Source organism: Phalacrocorax aristotelis, chromosome 1 (genome assembly GCF_949628215.1).
Source record: "Phalacrocorax aristotelis chromosome 1, bGulAri2.1, whole genome shotgun sequence".
NCBI classification, from domain to species: Eukaryota; Metazoa; Chordata; class Aves; order Suliformes; family Phalacrocoracidae; genus Phalacrocorax; species Phalacrocorax aristotelis.
In genome coordinates this window covers 138,041,380-138,064,426 of record NC_134276.1, presented here as the reverse complement: position 1 = coordinate 138,064,426, position 23,047 = coordinate 138,041,380, and the positions used below count along the sequence as shown (strand labels likewise).

Here is a 23,047-nt window from a genome sequence, read left to right as displayed (position 1 = left end):
GAATTAAGTGACTTGTTATTCTACATTAAGAAAATTAGAAGTATCTAGACTAATGTACAGTAGGTTTCATATTCTTTCTTTGAAGAGTTTGGGTTTGACCAATGTGAAGAATTTTGTTTTTCTGACATTGCAAGCTTTTTTCCTTTACATTGTTCAGTTGACGGATTTATTTTTTTGAGTGACTGAAATGAATTCGGGGGGGTCTGTCCACTCTTCCAATTAAACCAAGGCTTAAAAATGTAAATTCCATTTTAGGGTAGGGTTGGAGAAGCAGAATTACCTACCCATAAATTTCTTTTTAAGCAATCAGACAACTTTTTGAATTACTTTACATGTACTTGTTTGTTAAAGTGGTGGTGGATATTCCTAAAGAGATTTTTAAGGATGGCATTTTTATAGAACTCTGCAGTTTTTTAGCAGCTGGATGTGGCATCTGTCTGCCTTAGTTTGTTTGCGTGCATGGGGCTAATATTTCCTGTTGATCACAGTTACAGATACTGTCTAGTAAGCTTTTCAAGCCTTTGAAACAGCTAGAGGAATGGTAATAATATTTATAATAGTGTTTTGGATCCTCAGAAAGAAAAAATGTTTCTCATGCCTGTATAATGCCAATATAAGAAAAGCTTTTGCTATTTGTCATTAAAGTGATCACAGTTCAGTTTTTGTATGTCTTTCAGAGAAGAATCTGGAAACGGCTTTAGTTTAAGTTGCTAATTTCAGCTGATATAAATATGTATTCTGTTATGTTTGCACAATGGTCTATGTTTTAAGAAAATCAAGTATGTCCAAACTATAGTGCTAACTTAATAAAAAAGGATGTAAAAATCTCTGGCATTAAAAAAACCCTCCACTTACTGAAAATGATACAGGATTAAATTCTGATTTTTTTTAAGAGGTTCCCACTAGCAACTCTAGTAATAGTTTTAGAATGTAAAGTTTTCACCTGTTCATCACTTTTCTCGATCAAAGAACCAAATCTGAATATTTTAGCTAATCTTTGTGAATCTCCTTGTCTGATAACATATGGCATTGTAATACTCCAATATTAACTAGGCAGGCAAGTTTTCAGATGCAGCAAAACATAAGTTGTGTCTTGTCCAATTCTTCTGACTTTAGGCTCAGGAATATTGTTTTAGTGCCATCCTTCTGGAAAACACAGCAGGTTTTTGTGCACATACATAAACTAATTTTAGGTGTCTATGTGACAATAAAGGTTGGGGCTTTTTGTTTGTTTTAGGAAAAAGTAGTTAATTATGCTGGTAGTAGGGGTGATTTCAAATTGTGACCATTGCTTCTATTAATCTTCCCTTTGGATTATATAAGGCTGTAGTGGAGGCTGTACAGGGCAGAACAATCTGTACTGGAGAGCAGATTGCTTGTAGTCCATGGAATACAGTTGGAAGCTGGCACTAATGGCTGACAACATTATAAACTATTTTCTTCGGAAACAACGGATGTAGGGTCTGCAAGCACATGCTAAGGTAAAAATCCTCCAAACCCAAATTCTTCCAATTGGAAAACTACTACTTTCAAGGCTGTAGCCCTGAATCTATTACTAGAGCTGTTGCTTTTACTTTAACAAGGGACTTAAGGGATTTAATGTAATGTGTTATTTTTATAAAAGCACTTCGCAGTGCTTCACAGTGCATTACCACAGAGGATGTCAATGTTTGAGTATGCTTATTGGTTGTGTTAGTTTTTGTATACATTGAAGAATTGTACTCTGATCATGAAATATTGCATTCTTAAGAGCTGTTGTGTGACAACACAGCCATGCCAAGGCACTACTGCTTTTGTTCTGAATAGAAGCAGAAAAATATACAATTTGCAATCATCTGTTTAAAGTAACGATAAACTTGTATGAAAATGTAATGAGAATTTCATACTTCTATACGAATATTGTGAGCTGGAACACATGTCCTATGAGGAACGGCCAAGGACTCTGGGCTTGTCTAGTTTGGAGAAAAGGAGGCTGAGGGTCACTCATTGCTTTCTACAGCTTCCCAAGGAGGTGATGTGGAGAGGGAGGTACTGGTCTCTTCTCCCTGGGATCCACTGATAGGACGCGTGGGAATGGCTCAAAGCTGCGTTGGGGGAGATTCAGACTGGACATGAGGAAACATGGTGTGCTGTGATGGATGGTTACAAGCTCTTTAGGAGGGAGGGCCGGGTAGGCAAGGCGGGGGGTGGCATTGTATGTAGTGGAGGAGCTGGAAAGCACAGAGCTTGCAGTTGGCGATGGCACAGTTGAGAGCCTCTGGGTAAGGTTTAAGGGACAGACAAATGGAGTGGATGTTGTCGTGAGACTCTACTACAGACCACCCAGCCAGGAGGATGACACCGATGAGTTATTCTTTAAGGAACTAAGGGATGCCTCCAAGTCATCCGCCCTTGTCCTTACTGGGGACTTCAACTTGCCAGATGTCGATCATGTGAGTACCACACAGCTGGCACAAACAGGTCCAGAAGATTCCTAAACCATCTGGACAACAGCTTTGTGGTACACGTACTAAGGGAACAGACCAGGAAAGGTGCCTTCCTTGATCTGTTGCTTATTAACTGAGAGGGTCTCGTGGGTGAAGTAGAGATTGGTGGCCACCTTGGCCACAGTGACCATGAAGCAGTCAAATTTAAAATCTGTTGTAGCAGGAGGAAAACTGCCAGCAAGACCTCGTCTCTGGACATGAGGAGAGCAGACTTTAGGTTGCTCAGGGAACTGCCTAGTAAGATCCCCTGGGGAAAAGCTTTTGAAGGTGCTAGGGTCCATCAGTGCTGGTCACTTTTTAAGTACCACCTCCTAAGAGCACAGGAGCAGGCAATTCTAAAGTGTAGGAAGTCAAGCAGGCGAGGCAAAAAGTTGGCTTGGCTGAGCAGGGATCTTCTAGAAATAAGGTGAAAAAAGAAAGTATATGGCTAGTGGAAGCAAGATCAGGTGACATGGGAGGACTACAGAGATTCTGTTTGCCACTGTAGGGAGGAAATTAGTGTGGCCAAAGCTCAACTAGAGTTGAAGCCAGCCAGTACTGTGAGGGACAGTAAAGAGGGCTTTTAAAAATATGTTAATGGCAAAATGGCAAATGGCATGGTCACCTCACAGTCAGGGAAATAGACAAAACAGAGATGTTTAATGCTTTCTTCCCTTTCATCTTCAATACTGATGGTGGCCTCAGGGACCCCCGGAGCCCTGGGCTAGTGAACCATGACTGTGGGAATGATAAACTCCCAGTCAACCCCAAACGTGCAGGACTTGCTGCTCCAGCTGGATTCCTATAAGTTGATGGGGCCTGATGAGATTCATCCAAGGGTACTTAAAGAGCTGGCTGATGTCATAGCAAGACCTTTCCCAATGATTTTTCAATGCTCTTGGGAATCTGGAGAGGTCCTAGTTGACTGGAAGCTGGCAATCATTGTCCCAGTCTTCAAGAAGGGCAACAGGGATGACCCTGGTAACTACAGGCCTGTGAGTCTCACTTCTGTGCCTGGCAAAATTATGGAGAAGATTATTCTGGGAGTCATTGAAAAATACCTGAAAGACAACAGTCATTGGTCCTAGCCAGTATGGGTTCATGAGGGGAAAATCCTGCTTAACACACTTGATTTCATTCTATGACAAGGTTACACACCTAGCTGACCAATAGCCAGTCAATGTAATCTTTTTGGATGTCAGTAAAGCTTTCAGTGCTGTCTCTCACAGTATCCTTCTGGATGAAATGTCCAGCATACAGCTGGATAAACAGGTAATGCAGTGGGTGAACAATTGGCTGACGGCTTGGACTGAAAGGATAAATGGGGTTACATCGGGCTGGCAGCCAGTCACTAGAGGGGTTCCACAGGGATCTATCTTGGGGACGGTACTCTTTCATCTCTTCATAAATTACTTAGATACAGGAATTGAAGGAATCCTAATTAAGTTTGCTGATGACACAAAATTGGGACAAGCTGTTGACAATCTCGAGGGTAGAGAGGCCCTGCAGAGAGGTCTGGACAGACTGGAGAGCTGGGCAATCGCCAACTGTATGAAGTTTAACAAGGGCAAGTGCTAGATTTTGCACCTGGCGCATGGCAACCCTGGGTGCGCATACAGGCTGGGGAACGAGAGGCTGGAGAGCAGCTCTGCAGAGAGGGACCTGGGGGTTCTGGTCAATGACAAGTTGAACATGAGCCAACAGTGTGCCCTGGCAGTCAAGAGGGCCAACCGTGTCCTGGGGTGCATCAAGCACTGCATTGCAGCCGGTCGAGGGAGGGGATTGTCCCACTTTACTCTGCACTGGTGCAGCCTCACCTCGAGTACTGTGTGCAGTTTTGGGCACCACAGTACATTAAGGATATAAAGCTACTAGAGAGTGTCCAGAGGAGGGCCACAAAGTTGGTGAAGGATTTAGAGGGGAAGCCGTACAAGGAGTGGCTAAAGTCACTTGGCTTGGACCAAGTGGAGGGGAGGAGGAGGGGCAGGCACTGATCTGGTGACCAATGACAGGACCTGAGGGAATGACTGGAAGATGTGCTGGGGGAGGTTTAGGTTGGATATTAGGAAAAGGTTCTTTACGCAGAGGGTGGTGGACCACTGGAACAGGCTCCCCAGGGAGGCAGTCATGGTGCCAAGCCTGACAATATTCAAGAAGCACTTCGACAATGCCCTCAGAGACACAGTGTGAATTTTGGGGTTGTCCTGTGCAGGGACAGGGGTTGGACTCAGTGACCCTTGCAGGTCCCTTCCAACTCAGGACAGTCATAGAATATAGACAGACATAGAATCATAATTCTATGATTTCTTTACTAAGAGGGTGGCCAGACACTGTAATGGGCTTCTTAGAGAGGTGGTCGATGCCCTATCCCCATCAGCATTTGAGCCATTTGGACACTTAACAACATGCTTTAGCTTTTGGTCAGCCCTGAAGTGCTCAGGCAGTTGGACTAGATGATCTTTGTAGGTCCCTTCCAACTGAAATATTCTATCCCATGCTATGAACACTCTGAGGAAGAGGTGCAGCTCTGAGTGAGGATACTGAATAAATGTGAGCTGGAAGGGGTGGCAAATATTTGCTCTAAGCTATGGACTTTTCAAGAAAATAACTGCGGTAGACATACTGGCTGTTGCACATGTTCTTTTGGGCACACCATATGAAGGAAGGAGAAATCTTTAAGACGGTGAGAAGGTTTAGAGATGCTTCATTTGTTGTTACGTACCCAGAATAGGTACCTGTTTTCTGGGAAAATCTTGTCATTAACCCTTGCTGAAGTTGGAGTTCATGCTTCCCTGGTACTCTTTGGGGCTTGTCATAATGTCTAGAGGTGTCTCTGTCAGGAACTACCTCCTGAGCCTGGGTGCAGAGAATTACTGTTACAGTCTGTAAAGGCTATTTTTAAAGTACTGGAAATTGCTCAGGGATTTTCTTGTGCCTTCATTGGGCAAAGTATATTCTTAAAGATTATGGTGTGTAACGGCCTCCTACAAATGAAGAATTGGGGTCCTGAATTCTCTGTCCACATATTTACATCAGACATCTGTGATGCTGAAGAAAGCTTAAAGCTTTGGAATTTTCAGTGGATAAATGGGGTTTCTTCTGGCTTTATGTCAGCACCTGAAGGGAACAGTAACACCAGGGCAATGTGTTTTTGCAGTTTATGATTATATAAACTGATCACAGATTGATTCTGGCTATATGGTAAACCATTTGGAAGAAAGTAAAGGAGGCAAAATGTATTTCATATTTTTTCCCCCACAAATTAATTCTGAGATGAGCTGTGTCCGTTTTAGAAATGGGTTGTGGAGTCGCACAGAATTAGTAGTTGTTCCCTGAGAGTCTGGTGGATTTCAGCTTTCAGTGTGTTATTGCAGAATTTGTACTTATTGTCACTGTTTCTACTATGGTTTGCTAATATTTTTATGTACCATTAATGTTACTAATAATGACTTAATGAAATGTAAAAACAAAATGTAAACATTTTATTAATTTTTATTAAAATGTTTCTTTATTTTGTAACTGAATGTAAAAAGAAAAGTAAAAAACTATGTTGCCAATTGACAAACTCATTAAAACTTATAGGACCACTCACATTAGAAAGGCCCAGGACTGTAATTTGCATTTAACAGTCCATGGAGATACGAGAAAGCATTAGTAGGATCATGTTGTGATTGTGCTTTTGCAGGTCCTGTTCTGAAAAATGATTAAGGGACTCAACTCTTTCTAAGAGTCTTTGTTTTCTAAGTTGATTTTCTTGTATTTCTGGTGCTCATTGGGTTATTATGATATTGTGATGAAAATGTTCTCAATATTTAAAAGCAAATAAATGTCACTCCAGGAAGTATAAATATCCATCAAATGGAAGTTATTTTTTATGGAATAAAATGAATAATTTTGTATTGGAATTTTGTACATATATTGTATTCAAAGGTGAGAACGGATTATAATATTATTTTATAATTAGATTTCCAGATTGGGTTATATCTGTGTTGAGACAGGTCTTTATCATCTTCTAGGTATACCTTTTGCCTTGTTTGGTACAGCAGCCCTTGGAATGCCTGCATTTTGGAAAGGCGATGTTTTTACCTGAGGTCTTTGAAAGTCAGTTTTCATTCCTTTTCCACATTAGATTTGCAATTACTGCATGAGTAGTAGTAAGAAAATGGAGAGGGTTTGATCTGTGATGTGGTTGGAGCTTGTGGCCAGTGACAGTCCTGTTTAAAAAAAAAATAAATCTTTTGTGTTGTAGGGAAAACTTTCTGTGCTTTACTTATAGAGGATTTACAGACTGACTTCAGAGAGAAGTGTTTTCAAAGACAGTAATGACTTTAGAAAATATTTTTGTTGCTGACAGCTTTTTATTGTTTTGTTTTAAGGCAACAATCTGTAAGTGATAACAAACATACAATTCCTTATTTAAAAAAAAGGCAAAACAGATTACATGCATTCTGATCTGTTAGCACAAACCACTGTTATTTATCTGGTGTCCATCTGAAGTTTTCTAGAAGTGTTGCAGCTGGTATGTTTTTTATTAAAAGTATTTATAATGACATTCTTAAGGAGTTGAGGGTAGGACAGATCAGAATGCCTTGGGGACATAGTGATGGGGGTCCAGAATCTATCACTTCAAAATCAGTGGTCCAAATTCAGTCCAGCTTGTTAGAGACAAATTTTTTTTTGTAAAAGGAGCTGGGGAGTTGAGCAGGTTATACACACCTATGATTTTCATTTGTGTTAAGATTGAACTGCTGCTTGGTTAGTAGCTGTAAGATAAATTTCAGGACTGGCTGTTCAGTGTTTTTATCTTTGGGTTGGGTGTTTTTGTGTTTTGGTTTTTTTTCCTTGTTTGGGTTGTTTTGTTTGTTTCTTTTGTTTGTTTGTTTTGTGGTTGGGGGCATTATTTGAAGAAGTCGCTTCCTTATGGCCAAGATGTTGGAGTTGGGTACGCATTTAGTTGGGCAGATGTGATATAGCAGCTGGGACTAAGACTGTATTCTTACTGTCTTTTTGTGTGTATTTTTGCTGAAGAACTCCAGGCACATCTGATGTAGGACTTAAAATATAAAAGCAACTGAAACTGCTGACAAAGAAAAGGAGGATGGTGGGATGTTTTTCTGATTTTTTTTTTGTTTTTTTCAAGTAAGGTAAAGATCCTGTGTTCTCAAACATCTTAAGAGGTAAGGGAAGAAATACATCTCATAGTCTTCTCTGATGAGAGAACTCTGAGGACAATTGGTGCCCCTTTGAAATGCATTCTATGCCTTTTACTCTCTAAGCAGCAGCAGACTTCAGTTTAGGTTAATGGTGGCTACTGTCTTAACCCAAGTATGAAAAGTGACTATAATCCCATGATCCATTTAAATGCAGAGTGAAACAGATTGCTTAACCTAGCTCTGAAAGTAACTTCACATTTAAAAAACAAACAAATAAAATACCATCATCTCAGAAGCAGAAACTAATAACCCGTTGCAAGCAACTTTGTAAACAATTTGAACTCAATATACAAGGTTATGAAGGGATTCTCTGTTAACTGTGTTACAAACTTAAAATTAGAATTTCATAAGCAATTATTTTGTCTCCTTCCCTGGGCATTATATTAAATTGAAATAATTCAAGATAAAACAGTCTTTGTTCCACTGGTACATTGTTTAGATTTGTTTTCCATAGGCATGTACTGTTAAGGGAAAAGGAGGTGTTGGAAAACTAACCTGATCTTCTGCATATGATTTTGGCTACAGTGGGTTAAATGTAGGAATCTAAATACATTGAGTGATAATAGTCCTGTTAGGAAAATAAAATAAATCAAAACTGCATTTGATAGATATGGGTAACTGTTACTGGGGGCAGGAAGGGGGAATGACATGGAAAAAAAGTGGTTCATCTAACAGACTTCTTTACATGTTATATTTCTCTACTACAATTTCCTGATGGTTTGTGCAAGGGACTGTCAGTGTCTTTAGGTAATATGTGTCTGTGCTAAGTTAAGCAGCAGATTGTTTGTTGTGTCATTAGGCTGCTGTTAGGCCTGGACAGAGGACATTGGTCAAGTTAGTATCACTGCTGCACTTACAACTTTATCGCATGCTCTTCTCCGCTGAGAAGTTTGTCCAAGGAGCAAACTTCTTTTCCATTTTTAGTTCTGTGGATTCAGGCTGAATATGTGGGTATTCTTTTTCTGACTGCTGGCCCTTGCAATAGAGGAAGGGACTAAAAGGTTGCTGATTTCACAGAATCACAGAATGGTAGGGGTTGGAAGTGACCAACCCCCCCTGCTTGAGCAGGGACACCTAGAGGAGACTCCACAACCTCTCTGGGCTCCAGAGCTCCAGTTCTGGTGCTCTTGTCAACCTCAAAGTGAAGAAGTTTTTTCTCATAGTCAGGTGGAACTTACTGTGTTCCAGCTTAGGCCCATTGCCCCTTGTCCTGTTGTTGGGCACCACTGAAGAGAGCCTGGCCCCATCCTCTTGACACCCGCCCTTCAGATATTTCTAAGCATTGATAAGACACCCCCCACCCCCCAGTCTTCTCTTGTCCAGGCTGAACAAACCCAGGTCTCTCAGCCTTTCGTCATAAGAGAGATGCTTCAGTCCCCTGATGATTTAATATGCTTTTGGTCGTAATGGCATCTGCGAAGTATGAGCTGTGAAGAACAGTGTAACTAATTTAAGTTACTGTGTATTTTGCTTAACCTTCTACTTCCTACATGTGTTTGTGTCTGTCCACAGTCCATCGAAAGGCACATGAAAACCATGCCTTGCTACAAGGTGTAGCTCTTATTTAAAAGACACTGTTACTGAGTGATATATAAAGTTTTTAGGTGTTGAAGAGATGAACGGTTCCCATTGTTTGCTAGAAGACATCCCTTGGTATAATAGTTGGTGAAATTTATATTCAGGGTACATTCATCAGACCAGTAAGTGAATTTGGATATGAACTGTTATCTGTGAGAATTAATATGTGTGAGAGAGTAAGTAATAACAGTAAAAGATGACACTGATTGACCCCAGCTTCAGGTAAGATTTGCAGATTCAAAATACAGGACTTCCGAGGGTTTGGAAATGGTTTGGTGATGCTAGGTTGTAGACAGTTGAGGGACCAAACTAATTTGAACTTCAGATAGGGGAAATGTACATTGTACTTATTCATTGCTAGTCAATTCTTTTTTTCTTCAAGGCCAGCAAAAAGGTACCTTTTTATACAAAGGCAAATAGTAATGGCTATGCTTTTCTGTTTGTATTTCTGAAAAACTTCCAAGGTAGTTAGCACCTAGAGGTTATTTAGTAGATGAGACAATGAGTCCTTAGCTCTGTTTGCAGTGGTAATGGCAAACTTAGACTGGGGTTCAAAACTGCTAAACCAATGCTGAAGTGCTTTGAATATTGATTTAGAAGCCCTTGCTAACAATATACTTTTGAAATAGTCTTGGTGTTTATGTAAATATGTATAGATGCCCTTGACAAAGACCAATGCTAAATTCACTCTTAAGCTGTTCCTCTTCTGCTTTCCATTAGAGATTCTATGGAATGGTTTATTTTCAAATGTTTCAGAGGCAAAAAGTCAGCAGACTACTTATATGCTGTGCTTGTTCTTGATTGTATTTGCTGTAGTTTTGCTACATTGTAATTTACACAAAATTGGTTGCTTGGTAAATAAGAAGAGGGTGTTGAACAGTGCTGCCAATGCAAGAGTACTTCTAATCAGAAGAATTATTTGGCTGTAAATTAGTTTCAAACACAATAAATTGTAAGGAGGAGAATAAGAAAAAGAACTGTTTTATCAGTATTTTAATTACAGTTGAAGTCTTCATAGAATGGGGGATGCTAATAAGTATATGCAAAAAGTAATTAGGAAAATATTGATTAAAGTGTTTGATCTGTTTGAAACCTGTCATCTAGTGCCATTAAGAGATTTTGTTGCTTACAATGCTTTTTGTACATGCTCTAGATTCTGAAGCTCTGTTAGCTTGTAGATAAATATAATAAATAATTGCTAAATAAACTTAAGAACGTACTAAATAGTAAGTTCATTCCATGTCTCCTTAAGATTTTTACATAAGGTGAATGTAGGTAACAGCTATCCGATATTCTGTCTATTGTTGCCAAAACTGGGTCTTGTACTTCTTTACAGTTGAATTTTTCCTCATTAAATACTTTGCCAGGACACATGGCCAGAACTTATTTCCTTTATCTTGAGGTGAGGCTTGAGGGACAGATTGGAATTGTATTACTTTGAATTTGTTTTAGTATCCTTTTATATTAAATACCTATGTTTTCACTTAAATAGCTGTTATTTATCACAGAACACAGGCCAGTGATTTTTTTTTTAATTTCTGAGGAAGAGAGACCTACAGTCAACCTATATGTACAAGGCTTATTCTTTTTTCAGATCTTTAACAACAATTTCCTATGTAACAGTTCTTCAGCTTAGTGTGTGTGTATAGAGAGAAATAAACTGGAAATCCTGTCTCTGAGGATTGGAATTTGGTATAGTTTTAGATGGAAGACAAAATATTTTAGCATATACTTGCCAGTTAAGCTTTTAAAAGGACTTTCCATGGGGTGCAACTTTTGAAATAATGCAGAGCTTCTGAAGAGCTCTGTGATATACCTGCCATAGTTCACTTGCTTTTAGTTAATAAGCTGCAGGAGCAAAAATCAGCATCTTGGCGTGATCAACTATAGATTGAAGAAACCTTGACCGAAACCCAGCATTTCAAACTAAGTACAAGTCTTGTGGCCTGTGATGTGTTCTGCTGGTGGGTTTTCAAGTTTTTCTTATATTTCTGTCTGTTACATGGGAAACTATAAACAGTTTGGTTTGCCCCTGTGCCCTGGGCAAGTTCTTGCACACTTCATTAGCACTAATGTATAGTAACATTCTAAAATGACTGTGGAAAGGGTCTCAGAAACTGAATTTAAAAACACTTGTTTAAAAGTTATAGTCCACTTAAAAATAATTAATGCAGAAATTTAATATTAGTTAGTGTATGATGAATGGCAAAATGAGATATTGATACTCCAGGATCAGATTAATTTTATTATTAGAAGGTAAAAATAATGTCTGTTTTAGGATTTATGTGAATGCTTTTTTCTAGTTAATGAGTGCTTAAAAAGTGATACAGCTGTCTAACTTTATTGATATTGGAGGTACCTGAGATTTGGTGGAGCTATCCTTATAAATACATGCATGAACTGCTTTTAATGTTTATAAGGAGGCCTGACTTGTCTTTTGTCAGGGTTGAAAGAGCAATATTGGATCAAGAACCACATTTTCTTTAAAAGAAGAGACAGGAATTAGTGTGCTTAAATATAATTTGCCTCTATTTCTGAATTGTTCATTTTTGGAAACTATTAAATTTAAATAGATGTTGTGCCCTGAAGACTTTCGTGTACATAGATCCTTTTTGTTTTACTATCTGAAAATAGGTGCGTACGTGCTCTCTCTTTATATATACAAACACACACATGTTGCCCCAGTGGTACCCGTACAGTTGAGCAAAGTTATGAGTTGGTTTTTTTAATTATAGCAAGCAGAAAATTAGTAATATAAATCCTTAATACTTTCAGTGCACACTTTTAGAAGTAAACCACCTTTGTCATGCATTTGAAAGGGGCCAAGGTAATACTGTTAGAAAATTAACTTCAGTGAAAGGTTTCAAAATGTTTTTACAAGGGTAAAGATACTGACCTGCTAGATGGCATTAATGTATTCTAGAGTGTGTTTAAAAAGGGTTTAGGAAGTTAATTTATCCAGTTAGTGTGATGTGAACTGTATTAAAGACACATTTTAGTAAAATGGATTCATATCAAAGCTGAGCATATAATACTGAGTAGTGAGAGTGGTCAAAAATAAGTATAAAAAAATTTAAGTTACTTTTTATTACTGCTGCTCTACATTGTGTATGTAAAACACACACTCAGAAATGAAGTTTTTATCTTTGTAACATACCTGAATCGTTTTTCTTAACAAAAGTTAACAAAGTTGTCACAAAAACATAACACATTTTTGTTTTAAATGGTTGTCTTCAGGTAGCAGCTATGCTTAAATTGTTCAAATTTCCTATAGGGTAAAACACACTGTGATCTGATTACAGTGTGTAGTTTAGAAGCCTAGATAATAAATAAGAGTTTATTTTAAAAACATGAAACTATTTAATTGTATGTCAGCATTGGGTCCCGTGGAAAAATGCACACATCTGTATTTAGCCTGGTTAAACTATAAATGTCTATGGAACATCTGGAGTTAGTAAAACTGAGGAAGGATAGAACACTGGCAGTATCTTTGTTACAGCAGGGACTACTGTATAGTTCTTGCTTATTAATCCAAACCTGGTTCCTCCATTAGGTTTGAATTATAGAGCCACACACTAAATAAAAAAGTGAGGGGAAAGGTGAAAGACGACCAACAGTTTACAGAGTTGAATTTAGTTATAGACTTTTGGCAGACTGTACCTCCTGTTCAGTATCCTAGTGACAGACAGCCAGGCTGTGTTCTGAGCTGCTCTCATTAAATACACCAAATTTCTTAAAATTGTTTTGGCATTTTGGATTTAAAAAGATTTTTCTTTGTTCTTATTTAGTGAAATGTTTATTATAATAATTTTCTGTATAAGTTGTGCACTCAGTCATATTTGTCCTGGGCAAATAGTGGCCTGATTGTAAAAGTAGCCTGATGTACTAGTCATTATAAGAGAAGGAAAATGGTTGTGATTTTTCTATGAATATTTTTGAACAATCTGATATTTTAGAAAATGACTGGATTAGCTGAAGTTGTCTATTCACATAAAAGTTTTCTTAAAGTTTCTAAAGAAAATTATAGTAATTACCTGAAAATTTTAATTAAATGTGTTTTATTATTATTATTATTATTATTGCATATAAGTATAGGGTATTAATGTTTATTGTTCAAATATCCAAGCTTTTTCTTGCTGACTTTATCAGGTGAAACTTGTCTTCATTGGGAATTTTGCTGACTAAAGACTATGTAATTGTTCAGTAATTAATGTAGTTAAAAGATATCACTCTACATGTTGTTTACTCCTTGGAACCTGAATGTTCTGCCTGTTGCCAGAAGCGATCACTTCTGCACAGCAATTTTTGGATAAATTTCACTAGTTCTCTTTAAACAGTGCCATTTCAAAAGCTATTAAGCTCTGTGAATATATAAGGTCTTTGTTGACTTAAATAATTCCATGAGTTTTCAAGTACATTTTATACAAGTTCACTACAGTTTGTTATTTTGTTCTTGTATATGTATTCTACATGCATGGTAGTTTTATACTCTAGGATGAATATCTGTTAGGGCATGCATTTATTTCCAGTTTAACAAAGGTCTTGGAGGATATACAAAATTGTGATTTAAAATAAATTACATGGCAGAAAGAACAATTAGTTACCTTTAGACTGGGAAGGTGTGGAGCAATTTGTATTAGGCACGCTGTGATGAATGGATGCTTGTCTGCATATATTATACTTCATAAACTTTGTGCATCCAATTTATTCTTCATGTTAGCTGTGAGGCAATGTACGTTTTATGAATTATCTGGGTTTTGTGTGTGTACATGCTAGTGTAACATGGGGATGGATGTCCTTACTCCTCTAATACCACACTGCCATTAATGCCATCATTGCTGCAGAGAGAAGCACAGTAGAAGGCAGAGGCATTTTGAAGGTGATCCATGTCTGCTTAGTGGCATAGCAGAATATGGGGGTTTTTCTATTTCTGGAAGGATCCGCTTGCTAAACTTGTTATATGATGATATTTTAACTGCTAATAGAATGGAGAAGTTGTGCAGATCTCGGTAAAGAAAATTGTTGGGTTTGTGCTTCTAGCGCATGCCTGGTATGCTCCCTGCCTTGCTTTGTAGGCTAGCTAAGGGAGGAGGCAAAATTGGAGGTATTATAGGATGGGTGGAGAATCTGGCTGGTATCTTGTTTGTTTGTTTGGGGGTGGGGGAAGTTTAATTCTTCTTGAATGAGAAATAACTTTTAATTGTTAACTGATGAGTAATATTCTTGATATCAATGCCCTCATCACATACTTGGTATTTTAATTACTTAAAGGCCCTGGTAACTTGCTGGATATAGGAGCTCTTAGAAAATGTCGACCTTTTTCTGAAATGGGCATGGTAGTGCCTATCCATCTTTGTCAAAAGCTTTGGGACTAGAGAAGAAGAGTATTCTAGAAATGCGTAGTAGGTATAAAGAGTCAATTTAGAGAAAGAAATTATTACAAAGCATTGTGTTCTGACTGAAAAGAAAAGGACTTAGGTGTTCACAAGCCCTAATCCCATTTTCATTCTGGCCTGATCTGTGATCTCTGCTCCCAGCTTCCTCATCATATTACAAAGGCATCAAGGACAATCAACCTTTTCCTTGAGGAGTAAATATATTTTTCTTGATTGTAACAGAGAACATATAATTATGATAATATCCATTTGGTTAGAGGTCATGTGATGAAAGTGTTGTGTTACATGCTTAGGGGTAGACCAAAACTGAAGAAGGAAAAAAAAGGAAAGATAATGTGCACAGACATTCTGGCAGCAATGTTTTCTGTTGGAAAGCAGATTAGCATTTTTGTTTTACTTGTTCAAGGGTTGGGAGTTGGACAATGTAAAACATTTCCAGTTTGCTTCGCAAGAGTCATATGAAAATGAATTTAAAATCACGTCTTGAGTTGCTTCTCCAAAAATTAAACATTCTCTTTAGAAGAATATGAAAAAACAAATTCATCTGCTTGGTGTGTGAACAAAAAGTCATTGAGCCTTCTTTTCAAGTATTAGTAAAGGGAGAAGAAGGTGCAGTGATGCTGCATTCTTCCTTTCATGTGCAAGGGAGTAATGCCTGGTCTTCTCTGCTTCTGAGAGTATATTCAGAGCTTGTAAAACAAAGGAATGAAAGGGTTGGGGTTTTTTGGTGTTTTTTTTGTTTTTTTTAAATGACCATTTGTGTTTTCAGTGTTTGGATTAAGCTTTCATAGAATCTGAATTTTTGGAGGGTGGGGGAGTGATGGGAGGAGGGGAGATTATTACTACGGTTATTTAATGTTTTCTGTTTTAAAACTAGAAACTGAGGTATGTAAAATCAGTAAGACTTGAAAGTCTGAGACATAATTTTTATTCTTTTTGATAATATTATCTCATGTCAGAGAAGTAGGTTATCTTTTTCTTGCTTCAAATTAGTACATGTCCCTGTGAGAAGTGCTGTACTTCTAAGGTTTGGAGAAAGCTGAGGGAAGGAATTTTATTAATTGGAAAAGTGAGTCTTCCTGTCTATTAGGAGACATACAGTGATAATAAAAGAATGCTATTTATTTCCATTTAGTACAGTTGGTATCACATCCTGTTTTCCACATAGAGTTACCATGTGCTAGTGATTTTTTTTTTTATGTATCCATGGTCACCTGTCAGATTTTCTAATGTAAAGGTAGAATAATATTCTGTAAACTCTGACATTTTGTAGTTTTGGCAAACTGTCTATGCACAAGTTAAAGGAAAACAATATCCTTTTCATAATATTTAACTATGAGGTTTAATGAGCATCCTTTATATTTTGACCTTTCCTATTTTATTTTATTTTTAATGGAGAGAAAAAGCTCCATTTTAACTACATATCAAGGTGGCCTACTGAATTTTTAAGCTTTGTTTATTCGCATGAAGGATTTTTTCAGGTGGAAGTAGTGTTGGATTTTAGAATCAGTGACTCACTCGGCACCAAATTTTCCTAGGCAGTGCCTCATGCCAAAAATCTAGTATTATCCTGTTTCTTGTTGAACACCCCCTCCCCCCCCAAAAAAAAAAAAAACAAACAAACAAAAAATACCCCAAACCCCAATTTTTTTTCTGTAAAGGGTATATTCTTTCTTAGTATGTAAGAACTTGAACACTCTTCTATTAGCATTAATGACATTTATTTGTATAAGTTACTGCACATCCAAGACATGTTTTTGTTTGACATGTTGTCATATTAAATTGTTGCTATGATGCTCTAGCAGTTACTAAGATTGTGTCAAATGTTCTATTTTCAGCTATCCAATTCTGTGACAGTTACCTTGAGGCAGGACTTGGTATTTTTTACTCTTGGAAAGCTGCTTCCTTCACCATATGGACGCATCTTCCCAAGATCTAGTAAGATACATCAGTGTGGTTTGCAAGTGAAAAGAACCAATTGCATTTAGAAACATTGGATATGAACAGAAAAGAATAGAGAAGCAGTACTTAAATTGTTAGTGTAAGTTCTTGAGGCCTACGAATATTTTAAATGGAAATGTATTTGAAATACCTATGACCCTTGTATTTTACTTTTGAACCTCTGTTTCCTAAGTGTATCAAAAATGGACTATAGAAGAAGGCCCACTGCTTGTCCTAGCATTCCCAAACTTTAAACGGTGGATGTTTTTTTGTATCATTAACTACTTTTCTTCGGGGTAAAGAGATTGTGTTACATGAATAAGCACTTTACAGAAATTAAGAATATAGTTGGAGTGCCCAGTTGCACGAACTGTCTGCAGCTGATATCCAGCTCTTCTCTTGAGAAAAGCACTAAACAGCAAAGCACTGTTATCTGTCAAGGCCAAGAGGAAGACATAGACTGAGACTACTAAAACTGGCCCAAAAAGACATGCATTCATTATGAAATATTAAACTTTTCTTTTTGAAAAAAAAAATTGCTATTTGTAGATGTCTTACCATATTTACAGTCAAATTGTGCAATATAATGATTTTTACAGAGGGTTTCGAACAAATTAATGAATTAACTAATGTTCTGTTACTTCCAAAGAAGGAACAGCCCCATGTAATTTTTGTTTCTTGTCAAGATTCTTTTTTCCTTTATGCTATTTACCTCAGCCTTCTTCAGGAAACATCTCTGAGCACAGAGATTTATGTAAGACATGTTTTCTTTGAACTCATGGTGAAAATAGTTCTCAAGGTTTTTGCTGTGTTTGTCTCTCCTACAACAGTGAAGATTTCCAGGGGTACTCTTTCTTTCATGCTTCTCTTCTGAAGGTGGTTCGCTTGTCATTAACAAACCCAATCCTAAAATGATCCTGGACAGATGTTGGTAGTTATTAGTACAGTTCAACTGAAGAACAATCTCAAAGGTGGATTCACTGTTTTAGAGCCTCTACCTCTGCGTCTGGATTTTTTTACTATACTATTCTGGATAAAACTGAAAGCATTGAATCATGGAAAGGACATCTGGAGGTTTTTCTAGTTCAAACCTCTGCTTAAAGCAGGTCTGGTTAGAGCAGGTATCTCAGAGTCCTGTCCAGTTGAGTTCTGAATATCTTCAGGGGTGAAGAGTCCACAGTGTCTGTGAGCAGCCTGTCCCAATATCTGGTCAGAATTTTCACTGTTTTAACTTTTATTCTACGGATTTTGTCCTAATCCTTGTGCAACTCTGAGAACAGCCTGGCTTTCTCTTTCAGAGGACTGTGTCCAATTTTATGGTCTCTAGTACAATAAGAATACTTTAAATATAAGAGTTAGTTTTTAGCCTACTGTGGTCACTTTTGCTCAGGCATTTGCAGGACTATTGGTGTCTGATCTACTAACTAGGTCACAAAGATGACAAGTCACACTTTTCTTACCTGTTTTTTTTTTTTTTTTTTTTACTTTTAGAATACTAGCTAATTTCCAGGGCTTATGATTATCATTATTCTGAATAAGGGTTACAGAGATTGTTGATCTGGAATTGATGTTGATTAATTATAGATATATTGTATTGCCTAGCTGTGCATAACAAGTGTTAATTCCAGTTTAACTTGGGATACTTTTTGAGGGTTTTTGGGGCAGATGCGGAGAACGCTGGGTGAGGGGAGAGGTTTTTCCTCCAGAAAGCACAATATGGTTTAATTGAATCAGCCCTGTCAGACTTCTCTTAGCAGTTTATGTATGTTTTGTAGAAGCGTGTGGCTTTTGAAGTAAAAAGGTGTTTGTGATAGAGAAAGTTTATAGAGGGACATTAAAGAAGTTTAAAAATCAGTTAACTGTGTGATTCTTTAATGAAACAAAAACTAGTTTTTCCATGTTCTAGTCACAAGAAACCGATTATGGTAAAGGCCTTGGAAGGGCTTTATATAAAATCTTCAGTTACTGAAGTTGTTAGAATTAAGTCTTGAGAAAGTGTCTATAGATTCTGGAGACAAAGTAGTAAGCTGAATAATATGATAATATACTTCTGCTGGAGCTGATAAGGCTTTATTTGAACTCATCTTTGAATATCTAGAATGAAAAAGTTGATGCAAAATTCTTAAAGTTGGGAGAAGCTGACAAAGAATCATGGGCAAAAATGTAGAAAAGTTCCTCAGTCAAGAAGTACATGTGTTAATATGATTACTTATGTCAATAGGTAATCCTCTGGAATTATATCCATATTTGTCTTGTTAGAGATCTTTTTATTTGTTCCTGGCCATAGGTAGATCTCAGTGACCTTTTCTCTTTTCAGCCTTTTAAATGAAAATACGTGCTAAAAATATCACTATGATACTTGCAAAGGCTTGTCTTCTGAATGATGCTATCCTCTGAGTATTTCTGGTTACACATGGAATCACCATGTGGTCCATGGGTTGTGGTCTGGTATAGGGACAAAAATGATACATGCGTGTGGTATACTTTTACCTCGGGGAAATACTCTGAAGTCAACCTCGGCAATTATTTCTGAATCACGAGCAAAGTAGTATTTTAGACATTGCCCTAGGGTTCAAATGTTTTTAGTGATCTAGGAGAAAGCACTTCTCTCCCAATTTATATCTATTCTTTCCATTAAATAAATGCACGCCATGTATTTGGTGACTTTACATATATATAGAGTTCAGGAACAATGAGTGAAAGCCATGGAGTTTCTGTCTAATATTGCACCTTTTTTTTCCCCCACTAGTAATTTCTTTTGCTCACAGTCTGTATCCTTTTGTTCTTTGTCACTCATGGAATACCGTTCTAAATTACTTCAATGTATGATACCTTTTGCAAATACATTTCTTATAGCTTCTAAGAGATCAGATTTCACAGAACATCGTTTTGGTAGTTTTCTGATGTTAGTTTCTTCTCATAGAATCATATATTATTATCTGAATATAGAATTATGTATATATAATCTGTACCACAGGTTATAGAATTTTACGTACTACTTACAGGATCTGGATCTTTTGGTCTAGGGGATGTCTCCTGAGAAAAGGACTAAGTGGTAAAAAAATAATTTGTTACTGGTTGTTTTCTGTAGGGGTAGGGAAGTGGTTTGTGTTTGTGGTTTTTTTTTTTAATTCTTAAGTTTACTGTAGGCATTGATATCAAAGTTTTAGCTATTGACTTTTATTTTACGTATTTTATTTTGTGTAAGTCAATCCTTGACTCCTATTGTCATATTCCTTAATGTGCTGTTCTCATCTCTAAGCATTGAAGCTTTCTGGAGACTCTTCAGAATAAGCAGATAAATGAATAGATGACAATGAATAATAAAAGAAAATTCCCTGGGCATCTGCTCTAGTGATTGACTGCACTTGCCTTGTTAGACTGGAGTCCTTGCAGATATCCTAAACTTGACTCTATGTGGCCTTAAACAGCCTGATTCAGTGTCTAAGGTGGTTTTGCTTTCAGGTGGGGTTGCATCAGGTGTCCTCCTCAGATGCCTCCCAAACAAAATTTATTCTGTGATTCCTTGAATATGTTAAATTGTATAAGTTTACTTGGGCTGTGGAAAGGAATTAGTTTAAAAAAGGGCCAGACGCATATTTTTCTTAAAAGCCCCACATATTTCAGTTGAATCAATTGTAATATAAGCAACTACTACTGTAAAATTAGGTGGGCTTGCATCTGCTTGCCTTTTTTAATAAAAAAAATTATTTAATAAGCATTTATTAAGTCAATACTAGGATTGAAATGAACAAGCCTCACTTCCCAGGAGAAAATTGCCATGATGTGTTCTGTGGTGTTGTCTGTCTTTTTCCCCATAACCTTGAAGTGTCTTCCTTCAATGTGATTGGGCATTCTTGTGTTGTGTGTTCAAATACAGGTGCTAACTGCCATATTATTGTGCCTTTCATTATGGAGCTGATATGCATACTGCTTCATGGTGGTGTGGATTTCCTACATGTCCCATTATATGGCTAAGTATACTCTGTAACATGACGGAGAACACTGACATTTAGGTGATGCCTGATTTTCACTGTCTCGTGAGAGCAGTAGGGCATACAGCTCTTGAACAACTTTGGGGTGGTATTGTCTGTTTGATTGAAAGATAAAAGGGCAGTTGCTTCAGTGAAGAAGTGAAATACTCTTGTTTCAGTCTCAGCCTTGCATCTTAGATGTTACAGGTTCTCAGATTCCTCATCTAACCACCTTCTTTAACAACTGGCATGTACAGACAGACAAGTTTGTATACCTACAGGGATTTAGATGCTCCACTTAAAGAAATAAAAAAAAAGTCAGCTTTCTTTTTCTAATGTAGCATGAAATCAAAGTTTGCAGCTCTTAATGTAGAGGGGGATGTGGATATTATATGCATTTGGGAACAGTTCATTGGTTTGAGTAATATTAAATTATACTTTCCAGAGTAGTTAATTTTCTCCTGTTTCTTAAAATTTTTGAAGCTGTGTTTGCTTTGTATTGTGGTTAAAAATTACTTAACGCCCTCCCCCCCCCACCCCAAAACAACCCCAACCAAAAATTGAGAACCATAAAACCCCTCACCGTTCTAAAAGTAGAAAACTTAATTGAATTTCCAAGCTTCTTTGGGCATGTCATTCTCTGAAATGATAAAAAGCTTGTATTTCTTCTACTTCTTAAAAGGTCTTCCTAATGTTTACCTTTGGTTCTAGGCAGAAGTCTTGTAGGTATCTCATTAAAAATTATAGCTAATTCAAGATTCATTAATGGCATTTGAAAGAGCATATTTCTTATTAGTCGAAGAACTTTGAGTATCTCTAAGGAAATAATTAGCCTAATTTCTTCCTATATAGCTAATTTATTATATTTTTGGCACAAACTCTTAATTTCTTATGGAAGTCTTGTGTTAATTTTGCTACTTCCAAGATGTTTTAAAAAATACTGTTTATTGTAATTACTAATGCAGTCTAATTTTCCAAGTTGAAAGACAGTCCTGAATTCTCCTCTGATCTCATGTCCTTGTGGTCTTGTAATGTTAGCCCCTGCTCAGTTGTCTACTTTCCTTGTTAGATACAGATGATAAATACTGAAAATTTCATGCAGAACTCAGGAGCTATTAAGAGCTTTCCTGTTAAAACCAATACAGAATACTATTTTTCTGTAACAAGACTGTGAACTCTGTTCATTAAATAACAAACCACTAAGTGAATGTTAACCACTTGGATCATGCTATCTTTGTAGGAAGTTTTTCCATTCAATTTTACTGTATAGTCAGCGGCTTTAATAAGGAAAAAAAAACCTGCAGAAGCTTTTCATTGCAAACAAGATATTGCTACAAGGCAAATTACAGAATTAGATGTTATGAAAACAAAACACTAAAAGGATTGAACTCTCCATTGATTTGAAGGATTGAGAATTACTGCATCATATTGTTTTATTCTTTTTGAAGAAAAAAATGAAAAATCACCTACATTTCAGTACTTTGCTACAGCTACTGTTTTTAGAAATTGATACCTGACAGATATGCTGGAAGAATTTAGCCTTACTGCTAGGAAGGGAGGTTAGAATTCCTTGGTCCAAAAAAAACCCAAACCAAAACAAAAAATCTGCCAGTAGCCATTGTTTATTTTTTGTTTTGACAGTGGTCTATGGTAATGTTTATGCTCTTTTGGTAATGCTTATGTTCTTTTTCATGCCACTGAATTCCTGGCCATAATAAATGAAAAGTATTCCTCTGTTTACGGTCTAAGTGCTATTAAACAGGTTAGTTACAGTGCTGAGATATCAAGCAGGAGTGAAATGAGAAATGTAAGGTGGTGGTGTGGTGGGGTTTTTTGAGGTTTGTTTGTTTTGTTTTGCTTGTTTTTTGCATTTTTTTTAGAAAATGTTACAGACACTCTAAATTTATTAAAGTTTCCATTATACTCTACATTCATATTCTGGTCTTTCTTGGGCTATGCATCCTTTACAATATGTGTATTCTGTAATCAAAAATTTCTAACGACTTAGTAGCCTACTGTAAGTTGTTAATATGCCACATGCTTATCCTGCAGCTGTAATTGGTATAGATCAGGAGAAAAGCCTGTATCAGCTGGGTAAAAAGAAAGTTTGTTTCTGTTTTAAAATTGCTAAGAGGAGCTTGGAGTTTTGGCAGAAGAGCCATGACGAAAAGTGTGTGCGAGCTGGTTAGAACTTTGTGATACAGAGATTTATCATCTATTCTCCTCTTTATCGCAAAGGTATTCCCAGTATATATGCATTCTGAATTACTACTTTTTAATTTTATTTTATTGTTTGGTTGTTTTTTTAATCTCATACTTATTTTGGATAGTCTTTGGAGCCTGCAGTTCCAGCCAAAGAATTATTCTTCAAATAATGCAGTCTATGTTATGTCCGGTGAAGAAACAGCTAATAAGCCTGTCCTAGATTGAACACACTGAATGAGTCATTTAGTAAGCATAAAAATGCAAGTAAAACTGAT

The 23,047-nt window shown here is 37.0% G+C and overlaps 1 protein-coding gene across 15 annotated transcripts in view; it reads left to right on the top strand.

Annotated features, from left to right (window-relative positions):
* CCDC91 (coiled-coil domain containing 91) overlaps positions 1 to 23,047 on the top strand; it is a 154,969-nt gene that overhangs the window by 3,276 nt on the left and 128,646 nt on the right. The window contains exon 1 of one of the 15 annotated variants that reach the window (XM_075111731.1): positions 6,528 to 7,642. The exons of the other annotated variants lie outside the window; for them this stretch is intronic. The gene's annotated coding sequence lies outside the window, so the exon portion shown is untranslated. Of the gene's footprint in view, positions 1 to 6,527; positions 7,643 to 23,047 lie in introns of those variants that run through there. 15 annotated transcript variants of the gene reach the window in all.